The sequence below is a fragment of the Kogia breviceps genome, chromosome 18 (assembly GCF_026419965.1).
Source record: "Kogia breviceps isolate mKogBre1 chromosome 18, mKogBre1 haplotype 1, whole genome shotgun sequence".
Lineage (NCBI taxonomy): Eukaryota > Metazoa > Chordata > Mammalia > Artiodactyla > Physeteridae > Kogia > Kogia breviceps.
This window is the reverse complement of record NC_081327.1, coordinates 45176163-45190175: the sequence shown is the minus strand read 5'-3', so window position 1 is coordinate 45190175 and position 14013 is coordinate 45176163. Positions and strand designations below refer to the sequence as shown.

Here is a 14013-nt window from a genome sequence, read left to right as displayed (position 1 = left end):
TCAATTTTATTTATCTTCTCAAAGAACCAGCTTTTAGTTTTATTGATCTTTGCTATTGTTTTCTTTGTACTTATTTCATTTATTTCTGCCCTGATCTTTATGATTTCTTTCCTTCTGCTTACTTTGGGTTTTGTTTGTTCTTCTTTCTCTAGTTCCTTTAGGTGTAAGGTTAGATTGTTTATTTGAGATTTTTGTTTCTTGAGTTAGGCTTGTATAGCTATAAACTTCCCCCTTAGAGCGCTTTTGCTGCATCCCATAACTTTTGGATCGTCGTGTTTTCATTGTCATTTGTCTCTAGTTATTTTTTGATTTCCTCTTTGATTTCTTCAGTGATCTCTTGGTTATTTAGTAGTGTATTGTTTAGCGTCCATGTGTTTGTGTTTTTTACGTTTTCTCCCTGTAATTGATTTGTAATCTCATACTGTTGTGGTCAGAAAAGATGCTTGATACAATTTCAATTTTCTTAAATTTACCAAGGCTAGATTTGTGACCCAAGATGTGATCTATCCTGGAGAATGCTCCGTGCGCACTTGAGAAGAAAGTGTAATCTGCTGTTTTTGGGTGGAATGTCCTATAAATATCAATTAAATCTATCTGGTCTGTTGTGTCATTGAAAGCCTGTGTTTCCTTATTAATTTTCTGTTTGGATGATCTGTCCATTGGTCTAAGTGAGGTGTTAAAGTCCCCTACTATTATTGTGTTACTGACTATTTCCTCTTTTATAGCTGTTAGAGTTGCCTTATGTATTGTGTTCATATGTTGGGTGCATATATATTTATAATTGTTATATCTTCTTCTTGGGTTGATCCCTGATCATTATGTAGTGTCCATCCTCATCTCTTATAACTTTCTTTATTTTAAAGTCTGTTTTATCTGATATGAGTGTTGCTACTCCAGCTTTCTTTCGATTTCCATTTGCATCGAATATCTTTTCTCCATCCCCTCACTCAGTCTGTATGTGTCCCTAGGTCTGAAGTGGGTCTTTTGTAGACAGCATATATATGGGTCTTGTTTTTGTGTCCACTCAGCAAGCCTGTGTCTTTTGGTTGGAGCATTGAATCCATTCATGTTTAAGGTAATTATCGATATGTACGTTCCTATTACCCTTTTCTTTATTGTAATGGGTTTGTTCTTGTAGGCCCTTTTCTTCTCTTGTGTTTCCCACTTAGAGAAGTTCCTTTAGCATTTGTGGTAGAGCTGGTTTGGTGGTGCTGAATTCTCTTAGCTTTTGCTTGTCTGTAAAGCTTTTGATTTCTCCATCAAATCTGAATGAGATCCTTGCCAGGTAGAGTAATTTTGGTTGTACGTTTTTCTCTTTCATCACTTTAAGTATAACATTCCACGCCCTTCTGGCTTGTAGAGTTTCTGCTGAGAAATCAACTGTTAACCTTATGGGAGTTCCCTGTTACATTATTTGTCATTTTCCCTTGCTGCTTTTGATAATTTTTCTTTGTCTTTAATTTTTGCCTATTTGATTACCATGTGTCTCATCGTGTTTCTCCTTGGGTTTGTCCTGTATGGGACTCTCTGCACTTCCTGGGCTTGGGTGGCTATTTCCTTTCCCATGTTAGGGAAGTTTTTGACTATAATCTCTTCAAATATTTTCTTGGGTGTCTTCTCTCTCTCTTCTTCTGGGACCCCTATAATGCGAATGTTGTTGCATTAATGTTGTCCCAGAGGTTTCTTAGGGTGTCTTCATTTCTTTTTCTGTGTGTGTGTGTTATGTGGGCCTCTCACTGCTGTGGCCTCTCCCGTTGGGGAGCACCGGCTCCAGACGCGCAGGCTCAGCGGCCATGGCTTATGGGCCCAGCCGCTCCGCGGCATGTGGGATCCTACCAGACCGGGGCACAAACCCATGTCCCCTGCATCGTCAGGCGGACTCTCAACCACTGTGCCACCAGGGAAGCCCTGTCTTCATTTCTTTTCATTCTTTTTTCTTTACTCTGTTCTGCAGCAGTGAATTCCACCATCCTGTCTTCCAGGTCACTTATCCGTTCTCTGCCTCAGTTATTCTGCTATTGATACTTTCTAGTGTATTTTTCATTTCATTATTGTATTGTTCATCTCTGTTTGTTTGTTCTTTAATTCTTGTAGATATTTGTTAAACACTTCTTGCATCTTTTTGATCTTTGTCTCCATTCTTTTTCTGAGGTCCTGGATCATATTCACTATCATTATTCTGATTTCCTTTTGTGGAAGGTTGCTATCTCCACTTCATTTAGTTGTTTTTCTGGGGTTTTATCTTGTTCCTTCATCTGGTACATAGCTCTCTGCTTTTTCATCTTGTCTATCTTTTTGTGAATGTGGTTTTTGTTCCACAGGCTGCAGGATTGTAGTTCTTCTTGCTTCTGCTGTCTACCCTCTGGTGGGTGAGTGTATCTAAGAGGCTTGTGCAAGTTCCCTGATGGGAGGGACTGGTGGTGGGTAGAGCTGGCTGTTGCTCTTGGTGGGCAGAGCTCAGTAAAACTTTATCTGCTTGTCTGTTGATGGGTGTGGCTGGGTTCCCTCCCTGTTGGTTGTTTGCCCTGAGGTGACCCAACATTGGAGCCTACCCGGGCTCTTTGGTGGGGCTAGTGGCAGACTCTCAGAGGGCTCATGCCAAGGAGTACTTCCCAGAACTTCTGGTGCCAGTGTCCTGTCCTCACGGTGAGATGCAGCCACCCTCCGCATCTGCAGGAGACCTGCCAACACTAGCAGGTAGGTCTGGTTCAGTCTCCTCTGGGGTCACTGTTCCTTCCCCTGGGTCCCGATGCGCACACTACTTTGTGTGTGACCTCCAAGAGTGGAGTTCTGTTTCCCCCAGTCCTGTCAAAGTCCTGCAATCAAATCCCACTAGTTTGCAAAGTCTGATACTCTAGGAATTTCTCCTCCTGTTGCCGGACCACCAGGTTGGGAAGCCTGATGTGAGGCTCAGAACCTTCACTCCAGTGGGTGGACTTCTGTGGTATAAGTGTTCTCCAGTTTGTGAGTCACTCATCCATAAGTTACAGGTTTTGATTTTTATTGTGATTGCGCCCCTCCAACTGTCTCACTGTGGCTTCTCCTTTGTCTTTGGATGTGGGGTATCTTTTTTCGTGAGTTCCAGTGTCTTCCTGTCAGTGATTGTTAAGCAGTTACTTGTGATTCTGGTGTTCTCACAAGAGGGAGTGAAAGCATGTCCTTCTCCTCCATCTGGATCCTTTCAGTGTCACTCTTTTAGCTTTTTATGTTTCTCTAAGACATCTTTGTGATTGTTGGCCCCTTCCCATATAAGTTTTAGAATCAACTTGTCAATTTCTACCAAAATCTGGGAGTACACTGAATCTGTGTTAGACCAATAAGTTGGTAATTATCTCAGTAAGAAACATGATTTTTTTCAGTCATGTGGTATCTTCTTTCATTTATTTGCATCATCTTTAAATTCTCTCAGTAGTGTTTTGTAGTTTTTCTTGTATAGGTCTTGCAGAAATTTTGTTAAATTCGTCCCAGAGAAGTTCATATTTCTTGGTAATATTGCAAATTTTGTTTTCCTTTAATTTTTTGCTAATTGCTAGTATTTAAGAATGCTTTTGATTTTTGTATATTAATTTAAAATTGTGATATTGCTAAAATTCACTTGGTTTACATTTATAAAAATTTATCTGTGATGTTGTACTTTTTTCTTTCCAATATGTATGTCTTTTATCTATATCTATATTGCATCATCTAGGACCTCCAATATGATGTTTAATAGAAGTGACAGTACATCTTTGCCTTATTTCTGTTCTTGGGGATAAAATGTTCAGTCTGTCTCCGTTAAGTATGATGAAAGCTACAGCTTTTTCATAGTTCTTCATCAGGTTGAGGAAATTCCCTTTCATTCCCTATTTTGCTGGGAGTTTTCAACACTAAGAGATGTTGAATTCTTTTGCGTGGTTTTTCTGTATCAGTTGAGGTGATCATATGGTTTTCTTCTTTATTCCATTAATATGGAGAATTATGTTGATTTTTAACTGTGAAATCTACTTTGCATAGCTGGAGTAAACTCCATTATTATGTGTTATTATTACTGTAATTATTTTTATATTGCCAAGTCAGATTTCCTAATGTTTTGTTAAGAATGTTTATGTCTAATTTGGGGAGAATCTTATGGTTCTCTAATTTTCTTTTCCCCTGTAGTGGCTTTGTATGATTTTGGTATTGTTGGTCTCATAAAATGAGATGGAAAGTGTTTCTTCCTTTTTATTAAAAAAAAAAAAGTCTGTGAGGAGTTAATGTTACTTCTTCCTCAATTGTTTAGTAATATTAACTGAGTGGAACATATAGAGTTCCCATATACCCTGTGTTTCCACATATGCACAGCCTCCTCACTGTCAACATCCTGCACCCAGAGTACATTTGCTTTGATTGATGAACCTACATTGACACATCATTATCACTTAAAGTCCATAGTTTACAGTTTGTGTTCACTCTTTTTTTTTTTTTTTTTTTTTTAAATTTATTTTATTTATGTTTGGCTATGTTGGGTGTTTGTTGCTGCACATGGGTTTTCTCTAGTTGCATCAAGTGGGGGCTACTCTTTGTTCCGGTGCGTGGGCTTCTCATTGCGGTGGCTTCTCCTGTTTGGAGCACGGGCTCTAGGCACTCAGGCTTTGGTAGCTGTGGCTCACAGGCTCTAGAGCACAGGTTCAGTAGTTGTGGCTCATGGGCTCTAGAGTGCAGGCTCAGCAGTTGTGGCACATGGGCTTAGCTGCTCCGCGGCATGTGGGATCTTCCCGAACCAGGGCGCGAACCCATGTCCCCTGCATTGGCAGGTGGATTCTTAACCACTGCGCCACCAGGGAAGCCCTCACTCTTTTTTTTTAAAGTTATTTTTGATGTGGACCGTTTTTAAAGTCTTCATTGAATTTGTTACAATATTGCTTCTATTTTATGTTTTGGTTTTTTGGCCACGTGGCATGTGGGATCTAAGCTTCCTGACCAGGGATCAAATCCACACCCCCTGCATTGGAAGGTGAAGTCTTAACCATTGGACTGCTAGGGAAGTCCTTGTGTTCACTCTTGGTGTTTTGTATTCATGGGTTTTGACACAAGGATAATGACATGTATTCACCATTTTAGTATCATTCAGAATAGTTTCACTGCCCTAAAAATCCTCTGTGCTCTGCTGATTCATCCCACTCACCCCATCCCCCAACCTCTGGCAACTTCTTATCTTTTTATTGTCTTCATAGTTTTACCTCTGCAGAATATCATGTGGAAATCATATAGTATGTAGCCTTTTCACATTGGTTTCTTTCACTTAGTAATATGCAGTTAAGGTTTCAACATGAGCTGTCTTGCTATGAAAAGACATTTCGTTTAAGCCTTGAATAAAATTTCATTGTATTGATGTACCACAGTTCATCTGTCCACCTGCTGAAGGGCATCTTGCTTGCTTACAAGTTTTGGCAATTGTGAATCAAGCTGCTATGATCATCCATGTGCAGGTTTTTGTGTGGATGTGAGTTTTCAGTTCCTTTGGGTAAATATCAAGGAGCACAATTGCTGGGTCTTATGGTAAGAGTATTTTAGTTTTGTAAAAAGAAAAACTGCCAAAGTATCTTCCAAAGTTGCTGTACCATTTTGCATTTCAACCAGCAACGAATGAAAGTTCCTTTTGCTCCACATCTACACCAGCATTTGGTATTATTAATGTTTTAGATTTTTGGCATTCTTATAGGTGTATAGTGATTTCTCATTGTTTTCATTTGCAGTTCCCTAATGCATTATGATGTTGAGTATCTTCTCATATGCTTTTATGCCATCTGTTTATTTTCTTTGGTGAGATATCTAAGATCTTTTGCCTGTCTATTAATGGGTTCCTTTTTTTATTGTTGGTTTTAAGAGTTATGTTCAACATCTGTCTCTGGTTGGTTTTGATAGATTGTCTTGGAGGGAGAACGCTTTTTGTACTAGTGAGCTCTGAGTAAGTTCAATAATGACAGCCTTACATGTGAAGTCTTTCATGTCCAATAATGACCCTTTTCTGGGAATTTGAGCTTCTTGGACTGCCAGACTTGGTGTGGCTGTTGTTTTTCAAGATTCCTGTGCACCTGGGGATGGGCAGATGAGCACAGGGAAATTAAAATGCCACAAAGCTCATTGTTCTTACTGAGATTCAGCTCTTTTCCTTGAATAATCATTCCCTAGATTGCTGCAAGTCTTTGGTTAATTTCTAGCTTTTTGAGACAGTTGATTGTGACAGTTTTTGCTAGTGTTCTCATTGCTTTTATGGAGGAAAGTGTTTTCAGAGCTTTTTACTCTGAGATTTTCAATGATGTCCACTGTCCTTTTGTGAGCAGTAACCTAAATTTGTAAGTTAGTGTTGTGAGACCTGGAAGAAATTCCTTGCCTGTAGAACAGGAGGACAAGAGCTCAATTAAATGACCAGGGAAAGTAATATGCTATATGCGTATCATGTCAGTTTATCATATATTTTATAGTTGTTGGATCTAGATGAGTCAGATTTTACTCTGTGAATAGTGAGTAGTTAAATCTCATCACCATATAGCATGTAATGGTTTGTATCCTTTAAAATGAAATGAGGAATTACTATTTTTTTTGCAGGGGAGTCACAACATAAAATTTATTTTCTTTTGCAAGTCAGCGTGAAAAAATTTAAAAGACACTATTCTAGGACAGTGTTTTCCAAACTTCTCTTTAGCCTGGAATCATAAGAATCTAATTTGGGGGCCTAAAAGAGATAAGGTAGAAGCTGAAGACTCTGGTCCCATGTGATCCTCTCCTAACACCTCCTCCCCAGGGGTCACGGGCCCCAGGCCTGGGAATCTGCAAGGTTGGGGTTCACCGTCAAATTACAGCACAGGTTCACCAACAGGGGTGCAGAGGGACAGCCTATGCAAAAGTTGAGTGTTCATGTTGTGGAGAGATCATTTGTTGGTTAAATTAAGGTGGCCTTTAAGGCAGGCCCCAAACACTTCCACCCAGCACAGCTAGACAGGCCAGCCCCGCACCCCTGCCAGCAGCCACTTCATGGCCTGATGTCTGTACTATTCCACAGTGACACCAGTGCTTGTGGCCTCAGCTATGAGCTCTCACCTCCAAACCCTTGTTCCCAGCGAGAATTCAGTGGCGTTGGAACAGTCTCAGGGTTTGGGACAGAAGCAACAAACGCCGAGAGTCCCAAAGGCTTGCTCCCAAGATTTGTCCACGGTGCAGACAAATCGGCTTTATTTAAGGGACTGAGCCTCGTTTCACATGACGTTCGGACTTTACCTTCTAGAAGTTAAGTCTTTTGTCTCCAGTCAATTAGGTAGATGTTTGGAGTTAAGTTGTTTTTCTTGTAATGAGCAAATAATTTTGGCAAATTTTCTTCCACAAATACCTCAAACGCAGCAGAGTAAGTCAACATAAGGCTGTGATCCACTTGGAAAAAAAGCCATTTGACAGGGTTTATTCAAAAGATTAGAAAAAGCAATGAAGGCATCTACAGTATCTAAGTTCAAGATCAACATGGCTGCTATGAAGGCCGTGCCCTGATCATAACCCACATCCGGTTGGTAACAAGTGTAAGCTCCCAAAATACTGTGCAACATGTTGTGATATGGGCCACCTCGCTGGAAAATGCAGAGATTAGGGAAAGTTCTGGAAATGTCTAGTTTAATAAACTCCAGACTAGCTTCTCTGCTGCTGAAAAACCAGCATCTTCATTCTCCACTTCAGAGCCTCCCGTGCTAAAGGACCACCACTGCTCCTTGGCTTGGGCAAGACAGATGTCAAAGAGCTCCTGGGTGATGTTTAACTCATTGCCAATGGCTAAGCTCCAGACTGCCTCTCACACTGGGAGGGATTCCCTGCCACCATAAATCTTGAACTTTTCCTACAGTACCGCATTGTTTCCTGGTTAGGCAAAATCTCATTATTCCAAGTAAGGATGGCATTTCCAATACTTTCTTCTAATCTGCATCTTTCTTCCATCTGCTTTTTCCTTCTCTGGGCTTCTTTCAACTCTCATTTTTTGGCCTGAACCACCATTTCTTCATACTGTTGCCTGTGTTTCTGAGCTTCTTCATCTGGCTTTGCTGGGAGATTTGCTGGTCTGTCTTCCAGGATGAGTGTGGTGGTGGAGAGCGGCTCAAAGTCAGTATTCTTCCTCACATTCTGCTTTGGTGAGGGTGGCCTGCTAGGTTGTCCAGGCTTGTTTTCATATTCCGAGAACGCCGAGGGGCTCAGAGGCGCGTGCCCGGTGGCTCAAGGCCCGAGCCAGTGAGCGAGTGGAGCTCCATGGCGGGACCTTGGGCGTGGCTCCGGCAGCCGGGTGGGGCGAGGAATTACTATTTAAATCATAGTCTAATATCCTCTTCCACCTGAAACTTTTTGCCATCTGAAATATCTCTTGATAGAAAAGGTATGTTTCTTGTTTCTTTTCCCTGAATATTTTATAAATAGTGTTATATTTAAGATTACTATCAGGTTTTCATTTGAATTTCTTGAATGTATAGCAGGGACTTTTGATTCTTTGATTCTTTATTACTTTATTATTACATTTTTTTTTTCTCTCTAGTTGTTGCTGCTTATGGAATATTATGGGGAGAGAAGAGGAGAGGATTGATTTGTGAAAGATAGGTTGTCTTGGCTAGACAAGTCATGTGTAGGTCAAGTTGTTTGAGGGTGACCTGCTAATGTTGTAGAAAGATTACATTGTAGTTTTATATTTTATTGAATTTAATTATACACACAGGGCAAATGAAAGGTGTAATGCAGTTGGTTTTGTGGTGTTTCATTCAATGTGATGGACATTTTATAAGTATACTGAAAATATTGGGGAGAGGATTTAAATCTGTCTACTTCTTATCATCTATGAATTTTACACAAAACAACGGTATAGTTAATCATTTAAAATTCTAGATTTGTTTTGCTCTATTGAATTTGATTGAGTTATATTTGAGATTTAAAAGTTAGAATGGGGCTTCCCTGGTGGCACAGTGGTTAAGAATCCGCCTGCAAATGCAGGGGACACAGGTTCAAGCCCTGGCATGGGAAGATCCCATATGCCATGGTGTGTGTGTGTGTGTGTGTGTGTGTGTGTGTGTGTGTGTGTGTGTGTGTGTGTGTATGTATGTATGTATATATATGTACATATCCAGATCAAGATGTAAAACATTTTCAGCGATTTCCCTGGCATTCCAGTGGTTAAGAATCTGCACTTCCAATGCAGGGGGCGTGCCCTGGTCAGGAAAGTAAGATCCCACATGCCACCATATTTGCAAATGAAGCAACTGACAAGGGCTTAATTTCCAAAATATACAAACAGCTCATACAGCTCAATACAAAAAAACAAACAACCCAATCGAAAAATGGGCAGAAGACCTAAATAGACATTTCTCCAAAGAAGACATACAGATGGCCAACAGGCATATGAAAAAATGCTCAACATTGCTAATTATTAGAAAATGCAAATCAAAACTCCAATGAGGTGTCTATCACCTCACACCTGCCAGAATGGCCATCATCAAAAAATCTACAAGGAATGAATGCTGGAGAGGGTGTGGAGAAAAGGGAACCCTCTTGCACTGTTGGTGGGAATATAAATTGATACAGCCACTATGGAGAACAGTATGGAAGTTCCTTGAAAAACTAAAAATAGAGCTACCATATGATCCATCAATCCCACTCCTGGGACATATATCCAGAGAAAACCATACTTAGAAAAGATACATGCACTGCAGTATTCATTGTAGCACTATTTACAATAGCCAATACATGGAAGCAACCTAAGTATCCATCACCAGATGAATGGATAAAGAAGATGTGGTATATATGTACAATGGAATATTACTGAGCCATTAAAAAAATAATGCCATTTACAGCAACATGGATGGATGTAAAGATATCACACTACGTGAAGTGAGTCAGAGAAAGACAAATAGCATATGATATCACTTATATGTGGAATCTTAAAAAGTGATACAAATGAGCTATTTACAAAACAGAAACAGACTCACAGAAAACAAACTGATGGTTATCAAGTGGGAAAGTGGCCAGTGGGATAAATTAAGAGTTGGGGATTAACAGATACATGCTGCTATATATAAAGCAGATAAACAAGGACCTACTGTAGCGTAAGGGAACTATATTCAATGTCTTATAACAACTTATAATGGAAAAGATTCTGAAAAAGAGTATTTATATATATATGTAAAATATATACGTAAAGAATATATATATATATATAACTGAATCACTTTGCTGTGAAACTAACACAATATTGTATATCAACTATACTTCAATTAAAAAAAGACCTGTAGTACCAAGAAACCAAGAAGAAAATTTTTTTCAACTACTTTATATTTATTTCATATAAATGTCTTGTGAACATTTTACATCATGAGTTTAAATTTTCTGTTCTGTGGAGATATTTTTACACTTTAAAAATTATTTTAAACATATTAAGCATGGTTATTATATAATCTGTGTTTGATAATTCCAAAAAATGAACTCGTAGGTTTGTTTTTGCTGGTTTCTTCCATAGTGCATAGTTTGTTCCACCAGATAACATTTGTGTTTATTGCAATCTGGCTTTTTTCAGTGTGCCTAGTTGCATACAACTAAAAAAAAATTTTTTTATTGGAGTATAATTGCTTTACAATGTTGTGTTAGTTTCTGCTGTACAGTGCAGTGAATCAGCTATATGTATACCTATATTCCCTCCTTCTTTGACCTCCGTCTCCCCACCCCATCCCACCCAACTAGGTAGTCACAGAGCACCAGGCTGAGCTTCCTGTGCTTTATAGCTTGTTCCCACTAGCTATCTGTTTTACACATGGTAGTGTATATATGCCCATCCTAATCTCTCAATTCATCTGACCATCCCCTTCCCACCCCCATGTCCACATGTCCGTCTCTATGTCTATGTCTACCTCTCTATTCCTGCCCTGCAAATAGTTTCATCTGTACCATTTTTCTAGATTCCATATATATGCGTTAGTATGATATTTGTTTTTCACTTTCTGGCTTACTTCACTCTGTATGACAGACTCTAGGTCCATCAACATCTCTACAAATGACCCAATTTCGTTCCTTTTTATGACTGAGTTAATATTCCATTGTATATGTGTACCACATCTTCTTTATCCATTCATCTGTTGATGGACTTTTAGGTTGTTTCCATGTCCTGGCTATTGTAAATAGTGCTGCAGTGAATATCGTGGTACATGTCTCTTTTTGAATTATGGTTTTCTCAGGGTATATGCCCAGCAGTGGGATTGCTGGGTCATACGGTAGTTCTATTTTTAGTTTTTTAAGGAACCTCCATACTGTTCTCCATAGTGGCTGTATCAATTTATATTCCCACCAATACTGCAGGAGGGTTCCCTTTACTCCACACCCTCAGCAGCCATGGCTCACAGGCCTAGCCCCTCTGTGGCATGTGGGATCTTCCCGGACCAGGGCATGAACCCGTGTCCCCTGCATCGGCCCGTGGACTCTCAACCACTACGCCACCAGGGAAGCCCTTTCTGTCTTTATGGTTTCCTTTGCTGTGCAGAAGCTTTTAAGTTTAATTAGGTCCTATTTGTTTACTTTGTTTTTATTTTCATTACTCTAGGAGGTGGTCAAAAAAGATCTTGCTGTAATTTATGTGAAAAAGTGTTCTTATGTTTTCGTCTAACAGTTTTATAGTGTCTCGTCGTACACTTAGGTTTTTAATCCATCTTGAGTTTATTTCTCTGTATGGTGATAGGGGGTGTTCTAATTTCATTCTTTTACATGTAGCTGTCCAGTTTTTCCAGAAACACCTATTGAAGAGACTGTCCTTTCTCTCTTGTATGTTCTTGCCTCCTTTGCCATAAATGAGGTGACGATAGGTGCATGGGTTTATCTCTGGGCTTTCTCTTGTACCATTGATCTATATTTGGGTTTTTTTGTTGTTGTTTTTTGGGTTTTTTTTTGTGGTACGTGGGCCTCTCACTGTTGTGGTTGCTCCTGTTGCGGAGCACAGGCTCCAGACGCGCAGGCTCAGTGGCCATGCTCACGGGCCCAGCCACTCCATGGCATGTGGGATCTTCCCAGACCAGGGCACCAACCCGTGTCCCCTGCATCGGCAGGCGGACTCAACCACTGCACCACCAGGGAAGCCCTCTGTTTTCTTAAAAAATAATTTTATTATTTTTGGCTGCGTTGGGTCTTCATTGCTGTGTGTGGGTTTCTGTAGTTGCGGCGAGCAGGGCTACTCTTCATAGTGGTGTGCGGGCTTCTCATTGCGGTGGCTTCTCTTATTGCGGAGCGCAGGTTTTAGGCATGTGGGCTTCAGTAGTTGCAGCACGTGGGCTCAGTAGTTGTGGCACGTGGGCCATAGAGTGCGTGGGCTTCAGTAGTTGTGGTGTGTGGGCTCAGTAGTTGCGGGTGCACAGGCTCTGTGGCACGTGGCCTTCAGTGCACAGGCTCAGTAGTAGTGGCTCACAACCTCTAGAGTGCAGGCTTAGTAGCTGTGGCACATGGGCTTAGTTGCTCTGCAGCATGGGGGGATCTTCCTGGACTAGGGATTGAACCCGTGTCCCCTGCATTGGCAGGCAGATTCTTAACCACTGCACCCCCAGGGAAGTCCCATATATTTCTGTTTTTGTGCCAGTACCATGCTGTCTTGATTACTGTAGCTTTGTAGTATAGTCTGAAGCCTGGAAGCCTGATTCCTCCAGCTCCAGTTTTCTTTCTCAAGATTGCTTTGGCTATTCGGGTCTTTTTTGTTTCCATACAAATTGTAAAATTTTTTGTTCTAATTCTGTGAAGAATGCCATTGGTAATTTGATAGGGATTGCACTGACTTTGTAGATTGCTTTGGGTAGTATAGTCATTTTTACAATATTGATTCTTCCAATCCAAGAACATGGTCTGTTTCTCCATCTGTTTGTGTCATCTTTGATTTCTTTCATCAGTGTTTTATAGTTTCTGAGTACACGTCTTTTGCATCTTTAGGTAGGTTTATTCCTAGGTATTTTATTCTTTTTGTTACGATGGTAAATGGGATTGTTTCCTTAATTTCTCTTAGTGTATAGGAATGCAAGAGATTTCTGTGCATTAATTTTGTGTCCTGCAACCTTACCAGATTCATTGATTTGTTCTCATAGTTATTTGGTGGCATCTTTAGGATTTCCTAGGTATAGTATCATGCCATCAGCAAACAGTAACAAGTTTTACTACTTCTTTTCCAATGTGTATTCCTTTTATTTCTTTTTCTTCTCTAATTGCCATGGCTAGGACTTCCAAAGCTATGTTGAATAGAGTGGCGAGAATGGACATCCTTGTCTTGTTCCTGATCTTAGAGGAAATGCTTTCATTTTTTCACCATTGAGAATCAAGTTTGCTGTGGGTTTGTCATATATGGCCTTTATTTTGTTGAGGTAGGTTCCCTTTGTTCTCATGTTCTGGAGAGTTTTTATCATAAATGGGGGTTGAATTTTGTCAAAAGCTTTTTCTGCATCTATTGAGATCACATGATTTTTATTCTTTAGTTTGTTAATGTAGTATATCACATTGATTGATTTGCATATATTGAAGAATCCTTGCATTCCTGGGATAAATCCCACTTGATCGTGGTGTATAATCCTTTAAATTTGTTGTTGGATTCTGTTTGCTAGTATTTTGCTGAGGATTTTTGCATGTATGTTCATCAGTAATATTGGTCTGTAATTTTCTTTTTTTTGTAGTGTCTTTGTCTGGTTTTGGTATCAGGGTGATGGTGGCCTCGTAGAATGAATTTGGGAGTGTTCCTCCCTCTGCAATGTTTTCTAAGAGTTTGAGAAGAATAGGTGTTAGCTCTTCTCTAATATTTGATAGAATTCGCCTATGAAGCCATCTGCCTGTACTTTTGTTTGTTGGAAGATTTTTAATTACAGTTTCAATTTCATTGCTTGCTATATGTCTGTTTATATTTTCTAAATTTTCCTGTTTCAGTCTTGGAAAATTGTACCTTTCCAAGAATTTGTCAGTTTCTTTGAGGTTGTCTGTTTTATTGGCATATAGTTGTTTGTAGCAGTCTCTTAAAATCCTTTGTAT

At 39.8% G+C, this 14013-nt stretch overlaps 1 protein-coding gene and 1 pseudogene across 4 annotated transcripts in view; both read right to left on the bottom strand.

Moving 5' to 3' along the window:
* Positions 1-14013, bottom strand: part of LOC131744480 (protein VAC14 homolog) — a 93607-nt gene that overhangs the window by 21403 nt on the left and 58191 nt on the right. The window lies entirely within an intron of this gene.
* LOC131744479 (TBC1 domain family member 14 pseudogene) lies at positions 7247-8322 on the bottom strand (annotated as a pseudogene).